Source organism: Dermacentor albipictus, chromosome 3 (assembly GCF_038994185.2).
Source record: "Dermacentor albipictus isolate Rhodes 1998 colony chromosome 3, USDA_Dalb.pri_finalv2, whole genome shotgun sequence".
In the NCBI taxonomy this organism is placed as follows: Eukaryota; Metazoa; Arthropoda; class Arachnida; order Ixodida; family Ixodidae; genus Dermacentor; species Dermacentor albipictus.
Genome location: NC_091823.1, coordinates 156,183,681 through 156,203,074, shown reverse-complemented (window position 1 = coordinate 156,203,074; position 19,394 = coordinate 156,183,681). Strand labels below are relative to the sequence as shown.

Sequence of the window (19,394 nt, the reverse complement as noted above, 5' to 3'; positions counted from 1 at the left end):
ACTACCAAGGGGACAGCCACGCTAGATTAGATCGTATTTATGTTTCGGCAGATTTGGCACCCGTCTGCAATAAGTATGACATTAAAAACGTTTTCTTTAGCGACCATTGTTTGGTTGTGTGTGCGCTAGGTCCGAGGAAACCGGCGAAATTTAACTGGCAGCTCTGGAAATTCAATGTTAAACTCCTCAATGATGAGGTATATATGAAGGAAACACAAGGAAAAATTGGAGACCTACTAGCAAATGAACCGGAGTGTTATGCGGAGGCATGGGAACATTTTAAGGAAAACGCAAAAATCTCAGCCATCGAAAGAGCCGGGGCATTGCGGAGGAAGCAAAACAAAGAAGAAACTGAGCTCCAAAGCCAGCTTGATTTTTATTTAAATGCAGAAGCTACAGCTCCGGGTAACTTTGCCAGAGAAATAAAAGAAATTAAAAACAAACTAGAAATTATTAATACAGAAAAGTACAGGGGCGCAGTTGTACGAGCACGTGCGGAAAAAATGTATATGGATGAAACCCCCACCAAACGCGCTCTATCAGATGAAAAAAAGCTATGCGTCGCGCAACGAAATAAAAGCGATAATGTACAGAGATGAAGTTGTGCAAGACGAGGAACTGATACGTCGCGCATTTGTTGATTATTATCGTGATTTAGTAGGCCGCGAACCACAGATTGCGGAAGGTTTTCAAAGCGATTTCTTGAGACACATGCCAAAACTTGAAGCAGAAGTTAAAACGAATCTCGAAGCACCAATCAGCGTTGCAGAGCTTGAGGGGGCAATCGATGAATTGAGTACAGGGAAACCGCCAGGCCCTGATGGTTTTGGCTCAGAATTCTACAAGGCTTTTAAAACGGAGATAGCAGTTGTCCTGCATAACGTAATAAAGGAGGCATACAGAACAAAGAAGTTGCCTCCTTCTTTCAGGCAGAGCCATGTTGTACTTTTTCCAAAAACAGAGGATCCGGCTGCCTTGCTCTCTGTACGAGCCTATCGACCGATAACACTAACGAACACGGACTACAAGATATTCGCTAAAGTTTTGGGCAGGAGACTGCAAAGTGTTATAACCAGGCTTGTGGGGTCGCATCAGACTTGCGGCATAAAAGGAAGGTCCATTATAACAAACATACACGTGGCTAGAACCGTCCTGGAGTGCTGTGATGCGTACTGCGGGAGGGTCGCCATGGTACAACTGGATTTAGAGAAGGCATTCGACAGAGTTGTGCATAAAGTCCTTTTCAACATTCTAGAACACATCAATGTCGGAAAGGTCCTATCAGAAGGTATAGAAATGTGTTACGCAGACATTTCTAGCAGGATTAAAATTAATAAATCATTAACTGCCAGTTTCCAGATAAAGTCATCTGTTAGGCAAGGATGCCCTTTGTCTCCTTTACTGTTCGCGCTGTACCTGGAGCCTTTCTGGTTGAAAATCATGTCATCGAGTGCCATAAAAGGTTTTAGGTTGAGCACAAGCGAGGTTAAGCTACTTACGTACGCTGACGATATTGCAGTTTTCTGTTCTGACCAAGACAGTGTCAGGAATGCCATCAGTGTGGCGAGGAGTTTTTGTAAAGTGACCGGAAGCGTTATCAACTGGAGCAAATCTTTGGGCTTTTGGCATGGGGATTGGGACGATACTCCGGACGTCTTTGAAAGCATGCAGTGGACGGTTTCGCCAACGAAATACCTCGGGGTTCCTTTAAATCACTACAAAGACACTACTGATTATTGGAGAAATGAAGCGGAACAAATAAAAGAAAAATCGACCAAATTTGGAGGGAGAGACTTATCTATATTTGCAAGGTCAACAGTATGTAACCTTTTTCTTGTAGCCAAGATTTGGTACGTTCTGCAAGTACTGTGTGCGACGAGAGCAAGCATTCAAAGACTCCACAGAGTGCTAGCAGTGTATATATGGGGATCAACTTGGGAACGTACAAGCCGCACAAATTTATTCCGGTCAGTGAAAAGTGGCGGACTGGGCTTGGCGCATTTGTTTCTAAAACAGGTAGTGTCCAGATTTCTCTTTATGCGAGAGCAAAGCAATGCCTTCCTACGTACTGTGATTCAAATGCGATTGTGTGACGTTATGCCAGCGTTCATTGTGTCGTCTGATCGGGTTGATGGGCCGAAAGTACGAGGCTTCCTGCGAGTAGTCGTCTGGTCTTACGAGTTCCTCGCAGCACGGTTCTCATTACAGTATCTAAGTAAACTCACACGAAAGAAACTGTACAAAGATGTTGTTGATGTATGTATGCCAGAACCACTGTATCGCACCATGTTGTCAATAGGAGCAGGCAAAGACGTACTGAAAAGGGTGAAGCGGATGCCAGTACGGTCCACGGTGAAAACGTTTTTCTTTTACTTGCACACCGGAACTCTGCCCGTTAAACCGTGGTTAGAGCAGAAGGGTATCTTCGTGCCTAGGACGATAAACTGCTTATTGTGCAAGCAACCAGAAACTATCGACCATATTTTTCTTGATTGCAAAGATGCCACCTTCTTATGGGACATACTGCAACGTACTTTAAGAAAAGAGTTACCGATTACCTCATATGGCATCCGCTTCCTCCCAACCGATAATGACGAAGGAGTGCCGCATGACATGTTTATGGCTTTATGTCTTCACAGCATCTGGAAAACGAGAATGGCAATGTATCATGCAGATATGAACGCACAGCTAGCCAGAGAGTACTTCAAAGAAAGTATTGCGTTTATTCGTGAGATGTATAAAGCACAGATTGATCCACCAGCATGGATACCTGTATTAGATGCTATTGTAAACCTGAAGCGCTTTTAAATACCCACGCTTACCCAAAGCGGGCAAGTGTTTTTAATTACCTTATGTAGTGTGGATTTGTGATTGTATCGCTTTGTTTCATTCCTGAGAAAGGTAATAAATAAATAAAAAAAAATCCTCGTTAGTATAGTGGCCAGTATCCCCGCCTGTCACGCGGCAGACCGGGGTTCGATTCCCCGACGGGGAGTGTTTCTTTTTTTTTTCCCTTCTTGTTTGCAGGCGCTCGCGGCGGTGCACTCGGCGCTCCTCTCCAGTAGCTGTCGCTATTTTTTCCCACTTGTGGGCACGATTGCGCCGACTCATTCGCGATTTTTTTTTCAACTCTTTTATATACTGCTTTAGCTGACACCATGCATGTCTCCTCGTTAGTATAGTGGCCAGTATCCCCGCCTGTCAGGCGGGAGACCGGGGTTCGATTCCCCGACGGGGAGTGTTTCTTTTTTTCCCTTCTTGTTTGCAGGCGCTCGCGGCGGTGCACTCGGCGCTCCTCTCCAGTAGCTGTCGCTATTTTTTCCCACTTGTGGGCACGATTGCGCCGACTCATTCGCGATTTTTTTTTCAACTCTTTTATATACTGCTTTAGCTGACACCACGCATGTCTCCTCGTTAGTATAGTGGCCAGTATCCCCGCCTGTCACGCCGGAGACCGGGGTTCGATTCCCCGAAGGGGAGTGTTTCTTTTTTTCCCTTCTTGTTTGCAGGCGCTCGCGGCGGTGCACTCGGCGCTCCTCTCCAGTAGCTGTCGCTATTTTTTCCCACTTGTGATTGCGCCGACTCATTCGCGATTTTTTTTTCAACTCTTTTATATACTGCTTTAGCTGACACCATGCATGTCTCCTCGGTAGTATAGTGGCCAGTATCCCCGCCTGTCACGCGGGAGACCGGGGTTCGATTCCCCAACGGGGAGTGTTTCTTTTTTCCCTTCTTGTTTGCAGGCGCTCGCGGCGGTGCACTCGGCGCTCCTCTCCAGTAGCTGTCGCTATTTTTTCCCACTTGTGGGCACGATTGCGCCGACTCATTCGCGATTTTTTTTTCAACTCTTTTATATACTGCTTTAGCTGACACCATGCATGTCTCCTCGGTAGTATAGTGGCCAGTATCCCCGCCTGTCACGCGGGAGACCGCGGTTCGATTCCCCAACGGGGAGTGTTTCTTTTTTTCCCTTCTTGTTTGCAGGCGCTCGCGGCGGTGCACTCGGCGCTCCTCTCCAGTAGCTGTCGCTATTTTTTCCCACTTGTGATTGCGCCGACTCATTCGCGATTTTTTTTTCAACTCTTTTATATACTGCTTTAGCTGACACCATGCATGTCTCCTCGGTAGTATAGTGGCCAGTATCCCCGCCTGTCACGCGGGAGACCGGGGTTCGATTCCCCAACGGGGAGTGTTTCTTTTTTCCCTTCTTGTTTGCAGGCGCTCGCGGCGGTGCACTCGGCGCTCCTCTCCAGTAGCTGTCGCTATTTTTTCCCACTTGTGGGCACGATTGCGCCGACTCATTCGCGATTTTTTTTTCAACTCTTTTATATACTGCTTTAGCTGACACCATGCATGTCTCCTCGGTAGTATAGTGGCCAGTATCCCCGCCTGTCACGCGGGAGACCGGGGTTCGATTCCCCGACGGGGAGTGTTTCTTTTTTTCCCTTCTTGTTTGCAGGCGCTCGCGGCGGTGCACTCGGCGCTCCTCTCCAGTAGCTGTCGCTATTTTTTCCCACTTGTGGGCACGATTGCGCCGACTCATTCGCGATTTTTTTTTCAACTCTTTTATATACTGCTTTAGCTGACACCACGCATGTCTCCTCGTTAGTATAGTGGCCATTATCCCCGCCTGTCACGCGGGAGACCGGGGTTCGATTCCCCGACGGGGAGTGTTTCTTTTTTCCCTTCTTGTTTGCAGGCGCTCGCGGCGGTGCACTCGGCGCTCCTCTCCAGTAGCTGTCGCTATTTTTTCCCACTTGTGGGCACGATTGCGCCGACTCATTCGCGATTTTTTTTTCAACTCTTTTATATACTGCTTTAGCTGACACCACGCATGTCTCCTCGTTAGTATAGTGGCCAGTATCCCCGCCTGTCACGCCGGAGACCGGGGTTCGATTCCCCGACGGAGAGTGTTTCTTTTTTCCCTTCTTGTTTGCAGGCGCTCGCGGCGGTGCACTCGGCGCTCCTCTCCAGTAGCTGTCGCTATTTTTTCCCACTTGTGGGCACGATTGCGCCGACTCATTCGCGATTTTTTTTTCAACTCTTTTATATACTGCTTTAGCTGACACCACGCATGTCTCCTCGTTAGTATAGTGGCCAGTATCCCCGCCTGTCACGCCGGAGACCGGGGTTCGATTCCCCGATGGGGAGTGTTTCTTTTTTTCCCTTCTTGTTTGCAGGCGCTCGCGGCGGTGCACTCGGCGCTCCTCTCCAGTAGCTGTCGCTATTTTTTCCCACTTGTGATTGCGCCGACTCATTCGCGATTTTTTTTTCAACTCTTTTATATACTGCTTTAGCTGACACCATGCATGTCTCCTCGGTAGTATAGTGGCCAGTATCCCCGCCTGTCACGCGGGAGACCGGGGTTCGATTCCCCAACGGGGAGTGTTTCTTTTTTTCCCTTCTTGTTTGCAGGCGCTCGCGGCGGTGCACTCGGCGCTCCTCTCCAGTAGCTGTCGCTATTTTTTCCCACTTGTGATTGCGCCGACTCATTCGCGATTTTTTTTCAACTCTTTTATATACTGCTTTAGCTGACACCACGCATGTCTCCTCGTTAGTATAGTGGCCAGTATCCCCGCCTGTCACGCCGGAGACCGGGGTTCGATTCCCCGACGGGGAGTGTTTCTTTTTTTCCCTTCTTGTTTGCAGGCGCTCGCGGCGGTGCACTCGGCGCTCCTCTCCAGTAGCTGTCGCTATTTTTTCCCACTTGTGATTGCGCCGACTCATTCGCGATTTTTTTTTCAACTCTTTTATATACTGCTTTAGCTGACACCATGCATGTCTCCTCGGTAGTATAGTGGCCAGTATCCCCGCCTGTCACGCGGGAGACCGGGGTTCGATTCCCCAACGGGGAGTGTTTCTTTTTTTCCCTTCTTGTTTGCAGGCGCTCGCGGCGGTGCACTCGGCGCTCCTCTCCAGTAGCTGTCGCTATTTTTTCCCACTTGTGATTGCGCCGACTCATTCGCGATTTTTTTTCAACTCTTGTATATACTGCTTTAGCTGACACCACGCATGTCTCCTCGTTAGTATAGTCATTCTACTTCCGGCCACCGAGCGTGACGGACGGCGAATCATGAGCTCCAGTGGAGCGGCGACAGCGGCCTTTGTTGGCCGCGGAAACAGGTGGAACACTGAAGATGACGCAGGCTATCAGATTATTTTGCCTCTACTGCCAAAGGGGCGCGTCGTGCTAAACACCGTGTTTTTGCACGGCGACGTGCGAGCTAGACCCTACAAAGTAGAAGATTTCCGGGACGCTCTTGGCCTAACAGGATTGTTGCCGGAAGTGCTGGCCCTGGGGGCCTACCAGATTAACCACGTCTGGGCTGTGACCATGAACACCGCGGACGCCACGAAAAGGATGCTGGAAGTCAAGGAGCTGAAGGTAAAGGGGCGGCGCTGTATCGTGGTCGACCCTCAAGACCAGCAGGTGCGGCTGCGTCTTCATTGGTTAATACATGGTGTGGCCGATGAGGATGTAAGAACGGCGTTGGCGGCTTTCGGTAAAGCCGTACAAGTGACCCGAGAGCGATGGCGAGTTCAGGGTATCAGCGACAAGGGGACGACTACACGGTCCGTCTTGCTCAAGCTCAACAGCGGCGTGAAGGTGGAAGATCTTCCGCACCAAATTAGGGTCGCCGGTGAGCTGGCCCTAGTCGTCGTTCCTGGCAGGCCAATGCAGTGCTTGCGCTGTCAAGGCACCGGTCACGTACGAAGAGACTGCAAGGTTCCCCGGTGCTCGCAATGCCGTCGGTTTGGACACGCCGAGGACCAGTGCGTACGTACATACGCCTCTATGACTGGGCCAGCCGAAGGCGACGACACGGCAAGGTTGGTGATGGATGCGGCCGAGGCCGAAGACGCGGCGAAAGGGGCAGGAGACCAGGCAACCCCATGTGCTGTAGGCGGTGGGCTTGCACCTGATGCGTGCGCGGGGACACCACCGGACAGGGAAAACGCTACGGAAGATGCGGCACAAGAGCCAGCCGAAGAGACCAAGGAAGAAAGCAAGAGCAGCCTAACGGAAGCCAGCGAGCAAATGGAGACAGCTGAGGACCAGTCGGCGAAGAGTGACCCTACGAGCAGCAATGTCGGAGCCTCGGTCAAACGGCCTCTTGAGAAGGCTACGGACAGCAGCGCAGCGAACCAAGGAAGAGGGGAAGACGGGCCGCCTTCGAAGACGCCAACGGGCAGGCGCAGCAGCTACAAGCCACGACCGAACACCGCTAACGCAGACAAGAAGTCCGAGAAGAAGCTGCCACCGCTCTCCAGTGGTACCGGTCCACCGGGTGGCTCCGGGGGCGTCTAGCCGTGTGCTAGGCGCAAAAGGTAAACACCATGCTCCGGGCCAAATCTTTTCACTAGGCCTATAATCATGGCTCCCAACCCGTCGCTTAGATTGGCCACGCTAAACGTTCGAGGTCTGGCCGCCAAGCGAAAGCAGAGCCAATTGTGTAGGCTGCTGGTGGACTATGACCTTGACGTGTTAGCCGTGCAAGAGACAAAAGTAGATGGTGATGAAGAGACCCGCAGCATGGTGCAGCGGTTTACGCCACGGTACTACGCGGTAGTGAGCCACGCCTTAGGGACGTCGGCGGGCTGCGTGCTGTTTGTTAGAAAATTACCCGGTGTAACGGTGCAAGGTTTTTATTCATGTCCATCCGGTAGATTAGTTTTCTGTGATTTTGCTTTGCATGGAATTGAATGGCGGGTTGTATGTATTTATGCACCAAATGCGTTGGAGCAACGGGCTTTGTTTTTTTCCATGTTAAAAGAGTATATATCTTCCGAAAAGCAGATGGTGCTGTTAGGTGATTTTAATTGTGTTCTCAGTGCCCGAGATCGCTCTAATAGAGCATTAAGGAGCGATAAAAGTAGGGATGTTTTGAACGAGATAATTACTGAATACGAATTAGTGGATGTGGCTGAATGTATGGTAGGGACGCGAGATGTGCGTTTCACGCACTTCCAAGGAAATAGCCACGCGCGCTTAGATCGAATTTACTTGTCGCTTCAAGCAATACCAACGTGTAATAGTTACAGTGTATATCCTATTTTCTTCACTGATCATTGTCTGGTTAAATGCGACATAGGAAGGAAGGGAAAAGGCGGCAGCTTCTCTTGGGAGCTGTGGAAAATGAATTCAAACTTAACTACTGACGAAAGTTTCGGAGAATATGTATCGGACTGCATCAAAAAAATTCTAATGAGTGGCGAGGGTGAATTAAAACATCGATGGGAAGAGTTTAAACAGTGCATTAAAATGAAAGCCATCGATCGTTCCGTCGCAATAATGCATGAAACAAAAAAGAAAGAGAAGGAACTGCGAATAATCTTGGAAAAGCTGACAGAACTGGAGTGCCAAGAACCGGGAGCATACAAAAGCGATATACGGAATATTAAACAGAAACTTGAACTGCATGATGAGGAACGCTATCGCGGAGCGATTGTTCGTGCTCGAGCCGAATCCTTTGCGATAGGGGAGGCGACCACAAAAATGGCGCTGGGACTGGAAAAATCGCACGCTCGACGAAATCATATTGACGTGATCGAGGTGGGTGGTAACGAAGTTACAGATAATGATAGTATCGCACGTGCGTTTTTTGAACACTACGAAAATCTGTTCGCATTTAGGCAGGTGGACCTAGAACGGTTTAAGACGAACTTCTTGAAAAGAATGCCTCAACTGACTGAAGAAAGAAAAGTTGCATTAGAAACGCCGATAACTGTTTTTGAAGTGGAACGCGCCATTGACAATTTGAATCCTGGCAAGTCACCTGGCCCTGATGGGCTTTGCGCTCTGTGGTGCAAGTGGTTTAAAAAGGAAGTGTCAGCGGTACTTGTAGCAATTTTTAACGAAGCGTACGATGGTAAGGCGTTACCGCCATCTTTCGGTCAATCACACACGGTGTTGATCCCGAAGACAGAGGATGTAGATAAGTTGAAAAGTGTAACATCATACAGACCGATAGCACTCACAAATGTAGACTATAAGATACTAATGAAAGTCTTAGCAGCTAGACTTCAGTCGGTTGTCAAAGACATAGTCGGACCACACCAAACGTGTGGAATTAAGGGTCGCACTATAGCGACGAATATTCACAAGATGCGCTCAGTTCTTGAGTGTTGTGACACTCTTGAAGCGTGTGTGGCCATACTTCAGCTGGATCTGGAGAAGGCATTTGATTGCGTAGCGCATGCTATTTTGTTTGCAATGTTGGAACACATTAATGTCGGATCCGTCATCACGGATGGTGTAGCTCTGGCGTATCGGAACTGCTCTACCAGACTAATTATTAACAAAGAATTGGGGGCCCCCATTAAAGTGCAGCGTTCCGTGCGTCAAGGCTGTCCCATCAGTCCACTTTTGTTTTGTATATATATTGAAACCTTATGTTTGTCAATAATTGAAAATAATTCTATCCGTGGTTTTTGCTTACAATCTTCAGAGGTAAAACTGCTTGCATATGCCGATGATGTGGCGGTATGTTGTATTGACTACGAAGGCATTGAAGAAACCATTCGAAGTGTTAAATTTTTCAGCGACGTTACAGGAAGCCGAGTAAACTGGGGAAAGTGTCTGGGATTTTGGCACGGCGTGTGGCCGTCCACCCCGGGCATTTTTGCCAATGTTGTATGGCAGAAAACGCCTGTGAAATACCTTGGTGTCCCACTTGAGGTCTACAAAAATAATAATGACTACTGGCAGCAACAAGCAGAACTCTTACGCGAAAAGGGGAATGCTTGGAGGGCGAATTATCTCTCCATGTTTGCGAGGGCGACCGTGTGTAACATGTTTTTTGTGGCTAAACTATGGTATGTGATACAAGTGATGCACTGTTCTAGGGTAAATGTGCAGAAACTTCATAGGGTTTTTGCGATCTTTGTGTGGGGATCTACGTGGGAAAGGTGCAGTCGTACAAATTTGTTCAGGAGTGTAAAGTGTGGGGGACTTGGACTGGCACACCTTTTTCTCAAACAATTAGTTAATAGATTTTTCTTTTTTCGCGAGGTCAGCGACCCATTTCTGCAAACGGTGTGCCAGGCCAGATTAGGGCGACTGCTACCTGAATATGTTATTAGCACGGAAGTCCTGACGGGGACGGCACAAGGTTTTTTTCGGGAAGTAGTGGCGAGTGTGCGATTTTTGTGTGCGCGTTTTTCTAATGATTACTTATATTCTGTTAAAAAGAGGAAACTGTATAAAGACTTATGTGATATAGTGTTACCAATACCGTTGTACAGGGCGATATACAGCACAGGCCTGGGCCAGAACGTACTCAAACGGGTTAAAAGAATGCAAGTAGCACCAAGTGCAAAAACTTTCTTTTTCAAACTGCATACCGGAACTCTCCCTGTAAGAACCTTCTTAGAGGAGCGTGGGTTTTATATGCCATGGGGGTCTCACTGCATTATTTGCAAAAAGCCGGAAACGATCGACCACGTTTTCCTTCACTGTTGGAATGCAGTGTTCTTGTGGGATGTGTTGCAGAGGACAATCAAAAAAGAATTCCCACTAGACGCGCATGGAATTAGGTACCTTGCCATAGACAATGAAGAAGGAGTACCTTTCGACCTAATCATGCTGACAGGCCTGCACAGTATATGGCGCTCACGAATGGCTGGCTTCTACTGTGAACCGGACGGAAGACCAGCAAGGCTGTACTTTCGAGAGAGCATTGCTCGGTTATTAGAAGTTGAAAAAACAAAAGAATGTCTTTCTCCCTGGGTAGCCAGGGTAGAACCCTTAGTCACACTAAGGGAATTTTAAGTGACAACGTTAGTCACAACATGACTGATGGCTTTTCGCTCATTGTGTTGACAAAGTATATTATAACGCTGTCTTGACTTTTCATGTGTTGTAAGTGTATTGTTGTTGCGAAACCGGTAATAAAGAAAAAAAAAATCCTCGTTAGTATAGTGGCCAGTATCCCCGCCTGTCACGCGGGAGACCGGGGTTCGATTCCCCTACGGGGAGTGTTTCTTTTTTTTCCCTTCTTGTTTGCAGGCGCTCGCGGCGGTGCACTCGGCGCTCCTCTCCAGTGGCTGTCGCTATTTTTTCCCACTTGTGATTGCGCCGACTCATTCGCGATTTTTTTTTCAACTCTTGTATATACTGCTTTAGCTGACACCACGCATGTCTCCTCGTTAGTATAGTGGCCAGTATCCCCGCCTGTCACGCGGGAGACCGGGGTTCGATTCCCCGACGGGGAGTGTTTCTTTTTTCCTTCTCGTTTGCAGGCGCTCGCGGCGGTGCACTCGGCGCTCCTCTCCAGTAGCTGTCGCTATTTTTTCCCACTTGTGATTGCGCCGACTCATTCGCGATTTTTTTTTCAACTCTTGTATATACTGCTTTAGCTGACACCACGGATGTCTCCTCGTTAGTATAGTGGCCAGTATCCCCGCCTGTCACGCGGGAGACGGGGTTCGATTCCCCGACGGGGAGTGTTTCTTTTTTTCCCTTCTTGTTTGCAGGCGCTCGCGGCGGTGCACTCGGCGCTCCTCTCCAGTAGCTGTCGCTATTTTTTCCCACTTGTGATTGCGCCGACTCATTCGCGATTTTTTTTTCAACTCTTGTATATACTGCTTTAGCTGACACCACGCATGTCTCCTCGTTAGTATAGTGGCCAGTATCCCCGCCTGTCACGCGGGAGACCGGGGTTCGATTCCCCGACGGGGAGTGTTTCTTTTTTTCCCTTGTTTGCAGGCGCTCGCGGCGGTGCACTCGGCGCTCCTCTCCAGTAGCTGTCGCTATTTTTTCCCACTTGTGATTGCGCCGACTCATTCGCGATTTTTTTTTTCAACTCTTGTATATACTGCTTTAGCTGACACCACGCATGTCTCCTCGTTAGTATAGTGGCCAGTATCCCCGCCTGTCACGCGGGAGACCGGGGTTCGATTCCCCGACGGGGAGTGTTTCTTTTTTCCTTCTCGTTTGCAGGCGCTCGCGGCGGTGCACTCGGCGCTCCTCTCCAGTAGCTGTCGCTATTTTTTCCCACTTGTGGGCACGATTGCGCCGACTCATTCGCGATTTTTTTTTCAACTCTTTTATATACTGCTTTAGCTGACACCACGCATGTCTCCTCGTTAGTATAGTGGCCAGTATCCCCGCCTGTCACGCCGGAGACCGGGGTTCGATTCCCCGACGGGGAGTGTTTCTTTTTTTCCCTTCTTGTTTGCAGGCGCTCGCGGCGGTGCACTCGGCGCTCCTCTCCAGTAGCTGTCGCTATTTTTTCCCACTTGTGATTGCGCCGACTCATTCGCGATTTTTTTTTCAACTCTTTTATATACTGCTTTAGCTGACACCATGCATGTCTCCTCGGTAGTATAGTGGCCAGTATCCCCGCCTGTCACGCGGGAGACCGGGGTTCGATTCCCCAACGGGGAGTGTTTCTTTTTTCCCTTCTTGTTTGCAGGCGCTCGCGGCGGTGCACTCGGCGCTCCTCTCCAGTAGCTGTCGCTATTTTTTCCCACTTGTGGGCACGATTGCGCCGACTCATTCGCGATTTTTTTTTCAACACTTTTATATACTGCTTTAGCTGACACCATGCATGTCTCCTCGGTAGTATAGTGGCCAGTATCCCCGCCTGTCACGCGGGAGACCGGGGTTCGATTCCCCAACGGGGAGTGTTTCTTTTTTTCCCTTCTTGTTTGCAGGCGCTCGCGGCGGTGCACTCGGCGCTCCTCTCCAGTAGCTGTCGCTATTTTTTCCCACTTGTGATTGCGCCGACTCATTCGCGATTTTTTTTTCAACTCTTTTATATACTGCTTTAGCTGACACCACGCATGTCTCCTCGTTAGTATAGTGGCCAGTATCCCCGCCTGTCACGCCGGAGACCGGGGTTCGATTCCCCGACGGGGAGTGTTTCTTTTTTTCCCTTCTTGTTTGCAGGCGCTCGCGGCGGTGCACTCGGCGCTCCTCTCCAGTAGCTGTCGCTATTTTTTCCCACTTGTGATTGCGCCGACTCATTCGCGATTTTTTTTTCAACTCTTTTATATACTGCTTTAGCTGACACCATGCATGTCTCCTCGGTAGTATAGTGGCCAGTATCCCCGCCTGTCACGCGGGAGACCGGGGTTCGATTCCCCAACGGGGAGTGTTTCTTTTTTCCCTTCTTGTTTGCAGGCGCTCGCGGCGGTGCACTCGGCGCTCCTCTCCAGTAGCTGTCGCTATTTTTTCCCACTTGTGGGCACGATTGCGCCGACTCATTCGCGATTTTTTTTTCAACTCTTTTATATACTGCTTTAGCTGACGCCATGCATGTCTCCTCGGTAGTATAGTGGCCAGTATCCCCGCCTGTCACGCGGGAGACCGGGGTTCGATTCCCCGACGGGGAGTGTTTCTTTTTTTCCCTTCTTGTTTGCAGGCGCTCGCGGCGGTGCACTCGGCGCTCCTCTCCAGTAGCTGTCGCTATTTTTTCCCACTTGTGGGCACGATTGCGCCGACTCATTCGCGATTTTTTTTTCAACTCTTTTATATACTGCTTTAGCTGACACCACGCATGTCTCCTCGTTAGTATAGTGGCCAGTATCCCCGCCTGTCACGCGGGAGACCGGGGTTCGATTCCCCGACGGGGAGTGTTTCTTTTTTCCCTTCTTGTTTGCAGGCGCTCGCGGCGGTGCACTCGGCGCTCCTCTCCAGTAGCTGTCGCTATTTTTTCCCACTTGTGGGCACGATTGCGCCGACTCATTCGCGATTTTTTTTTCAACTCTTTTATATACTGCTTTAGCTGACACCACGCATGTCTCCTCGTTAGTATAGTGGCCAGTATCCCCGCCTGTCACGCCGGAGACCGGGGTTCGATTCCCCGACGGAGAGTGTTTCTTTTTTCCCTTCTTGTTTGCAGGCGCTCGCGGCGGTGCACTCGGCGCTCCTCTCCAGTAGCTGTCGCTATTTTTTCCCACTTGTGGGCACGATTGCGCCGACTCATTCGCGATTTTTTTTTCAACTCTTTTATATACTGCTTTAGCTGACACCACGCATGTCTCCTCGTTAGTATAGTGGCCAGTATCCCCGCCTGTCACGCCGGAGACCGGGGTTCGATTCCCCGATGGGGAGTGTTTCTTTTTTTCCCTTCTTGTTTGCAGGCGCTCGCGGCGGTGCACTCGGCGCTCCTCTCCAGTAGCTGTCGCTATTTTTTCCCACTTGTGATTGCGCCGACTCATTCGCGATTTTTTTTTCAACTCTTTTATATACTGCTTTAGCTGACACCATGCATGTCTCCTCGGTAGTATAGTGGCCAGTATCCCCGCCTGTCACGCGGGAGACCGGGGTTCGATTCCCCAACGGGGAGTGTTTCTTTTTTTCCCTTCTTGTTTGCAGGCGCTCGCGGCGGTGCACTCGGCGCTCCTCTCCAGTAGCTGTCGCTATTTTTTCCCACTTGTGATTGCGCCGACTCATTCGCGATTTTTTTTCAACTCTTTTATATACTGCTTTAGCTGACACCACGCATGTCTCCTCGTTAGTATAGTGGCCAGTATCCCCGCCTGTCACGCCGGAGACCGGGGTTCGATTCCCCGACGGGGAGTGTTTCTTTTTTTCCCTTCTTGTTTGCAGGCGCTCGCGGCGGTGCACTCGGCGCTCCTCTCCAGTAGCTGTCGCTATTTTTTCCCACTTGTGATTGCGCCGACTCATTCGCGATTTTTTTTTCAACTCTTTTATATACTGCTTTAGCTGACACCATGCATGTCTCCTCGGTAGTATAGTGGCCAGTATCCCCGCCTGTCACGCGGGAGACCGGGGTTCGATTCCCCAACGGGGAGTGTTTCTTTTTTTCCCTTCTTGTTTGCAGGCGCTCGCGGCGGTGCACTCGGCGCTCCTCTCCAGTAGCTGTCGCTATTTTTTCCCACTTGTGATTGCGCCGACTCATTCGCGATTTTTTTTCAACTCTTGTATATACTGCTTTAGCTGACACCACGCATGTCTCCTCGTTAGTATAGTCATTCTACTTCCGGCCACCGAGCGTGACGGACGGCGAATCATGAGCTCCAGTGGAGCGGCGACAGCGGCCTTTGTTGGCCGCGGAAACAGGTGGAACACTGAAGATGACGCAGGCTATCAGATTATTTTGCCTCTACTGCCAAAGGGGCGCGTCGTGCTAAACACCGTGTTTTTGCACGGCGACGTGCGAGCTAGACCCTACAAAGTAGAAGATTTCCGGGACGCTCTTGGCCTAACAGGATTGTTGCCGGAAGTGCTGGCCCTGGGGGCCTACCAGATTAACCACGTCTGGGCTGTGACCATGAACACCGCGGACGCCACGAAAAGGATGCTGGAAGTCAAGGAGCTGAAGGTAAAGGGGCGGCGCTGTATCGTGGTCGACCCTCAAGACCAGCAGGTGCGGCTGCGTCTTCATTGGTTAATACATGGTGTGGCCGATGAGGATGTAAGAACGGCGTTGGCGGCTTTCGGTAAAGCCGTACAAGTGACCCGAGAGCGATGGCGAGTTCAGGGTATCAGCGACAAGGGGACGACTACACGGTCCGTCTTGCTCAAGCTCAACAGCGGCGTGAAGGTGGAAGATCTTCCGCACCAAATTAGGGTCGCCGGTGAGCTGGCCCTAGTCGTCGTTCCTGGCAGGCCAATGCAGTGCTTGCGCTGTCAAGGCACCGGTCACGTACGAAGAGACTGCAAGGTTCCCCGGTGCTCGCAATGCCGTCGGTTTGGACACGCCGAGGACCAGTGCGTACGTACATACGCCTCTATGACTGGGCCAGCCGAAGGCGACGACACGGCAAGGTTGGTGATGGATGCGGCCGAGGCCGAAGACGCGGCGAAAGGGGCAGGAGACCAGGCAACCCCATGTGCTGTAGGCGGTGGGCTTGCACCTGATGCGTGCGCGGGGACACCACCGGACAGGGAAAACGCTACGGAAGATGCGGCACAAGAGCCAGCCGAAGAGACCAAGGAAGAAAGCAAGAGCAGCCTAACGGAAGCCAGCGAGCAAATGGAGACAGCTGAGGACCAGTCGGCGAAGAGTGACCCTACGAGCAGCAATGTCGGAGCCTCGGTCAAACGGCCTCTTGAGAAGGCTACGGACAGCAGCGCAGCGAACCAAGGAAGAGGGGAAGACGGGCCGCCTTCGAAGACGCCAACGGGCAGGCGCAGCAGCTACAAGCCACGACCGAACACCGCTAACGCAGACAAGAAGTCCGAGAAGAAGCTGCCACCGCTCTCCAGTGGTACCGGTCCACCGGGTGGCTCCGGGGGCGTCTAGCCGTGTGCTAGGCGCAAAAGGTAAACACCATGCTCCGGGCCAAATCTTTTCACTAGGCCTATAATCATGGCTCCCAACCCGTCGCTTAGATTGGCCACGCTAAACGTTCGAGGTCTGGCCGCCAAGCGAAAGCAGAGCCAATTGTGTAGGCTGCTGGTGGACTATGACCTTGACGTGTTAGCCGTGCAAGAGACAAAAGTAGATGGTGATGAAGAGACCCGCAGCATGGTGCAGCGGTTTACGCCACGGTACTACGCGGTAGTGAGCCACGCCTTAGGGACGTCGGCGGGCTGCGTGCTGTTTGTTAGAAAATTACCCGGTGTAACGGTGCAAGGTTTTTATTCATGTCCATCCGGTAGATTAGTTTTCTGTGATTTTGCTTTGCATGGAATTGAATGGCGGGTTGTATGTATTTATGCACCAAATGCGTTGGAGCAACGGGCTTTGTTTTTTTCCATGTTAAAAGAGTATATATCTTCCGAAAAGCAGATGGTGCTGTTAGGTGATTTTAATTGTGTTCTCAGTGCCCGAGATCGCTCTAATAGAGCATTAAGGAGCGATAAAAGTAGGGATGTTTTGAACGAGATAATTACTGAATACGAATTAGTGGATGTGGCTGAATGTATGGTAGGGACGCGAGATGTGCGTTTCACGCACTTCCAAGGAAATAGCCACGCGCGCTTAGATCGAATTTACTTGTCGCTTCAAGCAATACCAACGTGTAATAGTTACAGTGTATATCCTATTTTCTTCACTGATCATTGTCTGGTTAAATGCGACATAGGAAGGAAGGGAAAAGGCGGCAGCTTCTCTTGGGAGCTGTGGAAAATGAATTCAAACTTAACTACTGACGAAAGTTTCGGAGAATATGTATCGGACTGCATCAAAAAAATTCTAATGAGTGGCGAGGGTGAATTAAAACATCGATGGGAAGAGTTTAAACAGTGCATTAAAATGAAAGCCATCGATCGTTCCGTCGCAATAATGCATGAAACAAAAAAGAAAGAGAAGGAACTGCGAATAATCTTGGAAAAGCTGACAGAACTGGAGTGCCAAGAACCGGGAGCATACAAAAGCGATATACGGAATATTAAACAGAAACTTGAACTGCATGATGAGGAACGCTATCGCGGAGCGATTGTTCGTGCTCGAGCCGAATCCTTTGCGATAGGGGAGGCGACCACAAAAATGGCGCTGGGACTGGAAAAATCGCACGCTCGACGAAATCATATTGACGTGATCGAGGTGGGTGGTAACGAAGTTACAGATAATGATAGTATCGCACGTGCGTTTTTTGAACACTACGAAAATCTGTTCGCATTTAGGCAGGTGGACCTAGAACGGTTTAAGACGAACTTCTTGAAAAGAATGCCTCAACTGACTGAAGAAAGAAAAGTTGCATTAGAAACGCCGATAACTGTTTTTGAAGTGGAACGCGCCATTGACAATTTGAATCCTGGCAAGTCACCTGGCCCTGATGGGCTTTGCGCTCTGTGGTGCAAGTGGTTTAAAAAGGAAGTGTCAGCGGTACTTGTAGCAATTTTTAACGAAGCGTACGATGGTAAGGCGTTACCGCCATCTTTCGGTCAATCACACACGGTGTTGATCCCGAAGACAGAGGATGTAGATAAGTTGAAAAGTGTAACATCATACAGACCGATAGCACTCACAAATGTAGACTATAAGATACTAATGAAAGTCTTAGCAGCTAGACTTCAGTCGGTTGTCAAAGACATAGTCGGACCACACCAAACGTGTGGAATTAAGGGTCGCACTATAGCGACGAATATTCACAAGATGCGCTCAGTTCTTGAGTGTTGTGACACTCTTGAAGCGTGTGTGGCCATACTTCAGCTGGATCTGGAGAAGGCATTTGATTGCGTAGCGCATGCTATTTTGTTTGCAATGTTGGAACACATTAATGTCGGATCCGTCATCACGGATGGTGTAGCTCTGGCGTATCGGAACTGCTCTACCAGACTAATTATTAACAAAGAATTGGGGGCCCCCATTAAAGTGCAGCGTTCCGTGCGTCAAGGCTGTCCCATCAGTCCACTTTTGTTTTGTATATATATTGAAACCTTATGTTTGTCAATAATTGAAAATAATTCTATCCGTGGTTTTTGCTTACAATCTTCAGAGGTAAAACTGCTTGCATATGCCGATGATGTGGCGGTATGTTGTATTGACTACGAAGGCATTGAAGAAACCATTCGAAGTGTTAAATTTTTCAGCGACGTTACAGGAAGCCGAGTAAACTGGGGAAAGTGTCTGGGATTTTGGCACGGCGTGTGGCCGTCCACCCCGGGCATTTTTGCCAATGTTGTATGGCAGAAAACGCCTGTGAAATACCTTGGTGTCCCACTTGAGGTCTACAAAAATAATAATGACTACTGGCAGCAACAAGCAGAACTCTTACGCGAAAAGGGGAATGCTTGGAGGGCGAATTATCTCTCCATGTTTGCGAGGGCGACCGTGTGTAACATGTTTTTTGTGGCTAAACTATGGTATGTGATACAAGTGATGCACTGTTCTAGGGTAAATGTGCAGAAACTTCATAGGGTTTTTGCGATCTTTGTGTGGGGATCTACGTGGGAAAGGTGCAGTCGTACAAATTTGTTCAGGAGTGTAAAGTGTGGGGGACTTGGACTGGCACACCTTTTTCTCAAACAATTAGTTAATAGATTTTTCTTTTTTCGCGAGGTCAGCGACCCATTTCTGCAAACGGTGTGCCAGGCCAGATTAGGGCGACTGCTACCTGAATATGTTATTAGCACGGAAGTCCTGACGGGGACGGCACAAGGTTTTTTTCGGGAAGTAGTGGCGAGTGTGCGATTTTTGTGTGCGCGTTTTTCTAATGATTACTTATATTCTGTTAAAAAGAGGAAACTGTATAAAGACTTATGTGATATAGTGTTACCAATACCGTTGTACAGGGCGATATACAGCACAGGCCTGGGCCAGAACGTACTCAAACGGGTTAAAAGAATGCAAGTAGCACCAAGTGCAAAAACTTTCTTTTTCAAACTGCATACCGGAACTCTCCCTGTAAGAACCTTCTTAGAGGAGCGTGGGTTTTATATGCCATGGGGGTCTCACTGCATTATTTGCAAAAAGCCGGAAACGATCGACCACGTTTTCCTTCACTGTTGGAATGCAGTGTTCTTGTGGGATGTG

General features: G+C 49.5%; 1 protein-coding gene and 8 non-coding genes across 9 annotated transcripts in view; 8 read left to right on the top strand and 1 right to left on the bottom strand.

Annotated features, from left to right (window-relative positions):
• The window catches only part of LOC135920590 (uncharacterized), an 80,867-nt gene that overhangs the window by 43,607 nt on the left and 17,866 nt on the right, over nucleotides 1-19,394 (bottom strand). The window lies entirely within an intron of this gene.
• Nucleotides 3,168-3,239, top strand: TRNAD-GUC (transfer RNA aspartic acid (anticodon GUC)). The gene has a single exon. It is a non-coding gene; the product is annotated as a tRNA-Asp (tRNA).
• Nucleotides 4,359-4,430, top strand: TRNAD-GUC (transfer RNA aspartic acid (anticodon GUC)). The gene has a single exon. It is a non-coding gene; the product is annotated as a tRNA-Asp (tRNA).
• TRNAD-GUC (transfer RNA aspartic acid (anticodon GUC)) lies at nucleotides 4,600-4,671 on the top strand. The gene has a single exon. It is a non-coding gene; the product is annotated as a tRNA-Asp (tRNA).
• TRNAD-GUC (transfer RNA aspartic acid (anticodon GUC)) lies at nucleotides 11,143-11,214 on the top strand. Its single transcript has one exon. It is a non-coding gene; the product is annotated as a tRNA-Asp (tRNA).
• Nucleotides 11,610-11,681, top strand: TRNAD-GUC (transfer RNA aspartic acid (anticodon GUC)). The gene has a single exon. It is a non-coding gene; the product is annotated as a tRNA-Asp (tRNA).
• TRNAD-GUC (transfer RNA aspartic acid (anticodon GUC)) lies at nucleotides 11,843-11,914 on the top strand. The gene has a single exon. It is a non-coding gene; the product is annotated as a tRNA-Asp (tRNA).
• Nucleotides 13,267-13,338, top strand: TRNAD-GUC (transfer RNA aspartic acid (anticodon GUC)). Its single transcript has one exon. It is a non-coding gene; the product is annotated as a tRNA-Asp (tRNA).
• TRNAD-GUC (transfer RNA aspartic acid (anticodon GUC)) lies at nucleotides 13,508-13,579 on the top strand. Its single transcript has one exon. It is a non-coding gene; the product is annotated as a tRNA-Asp (tRNA).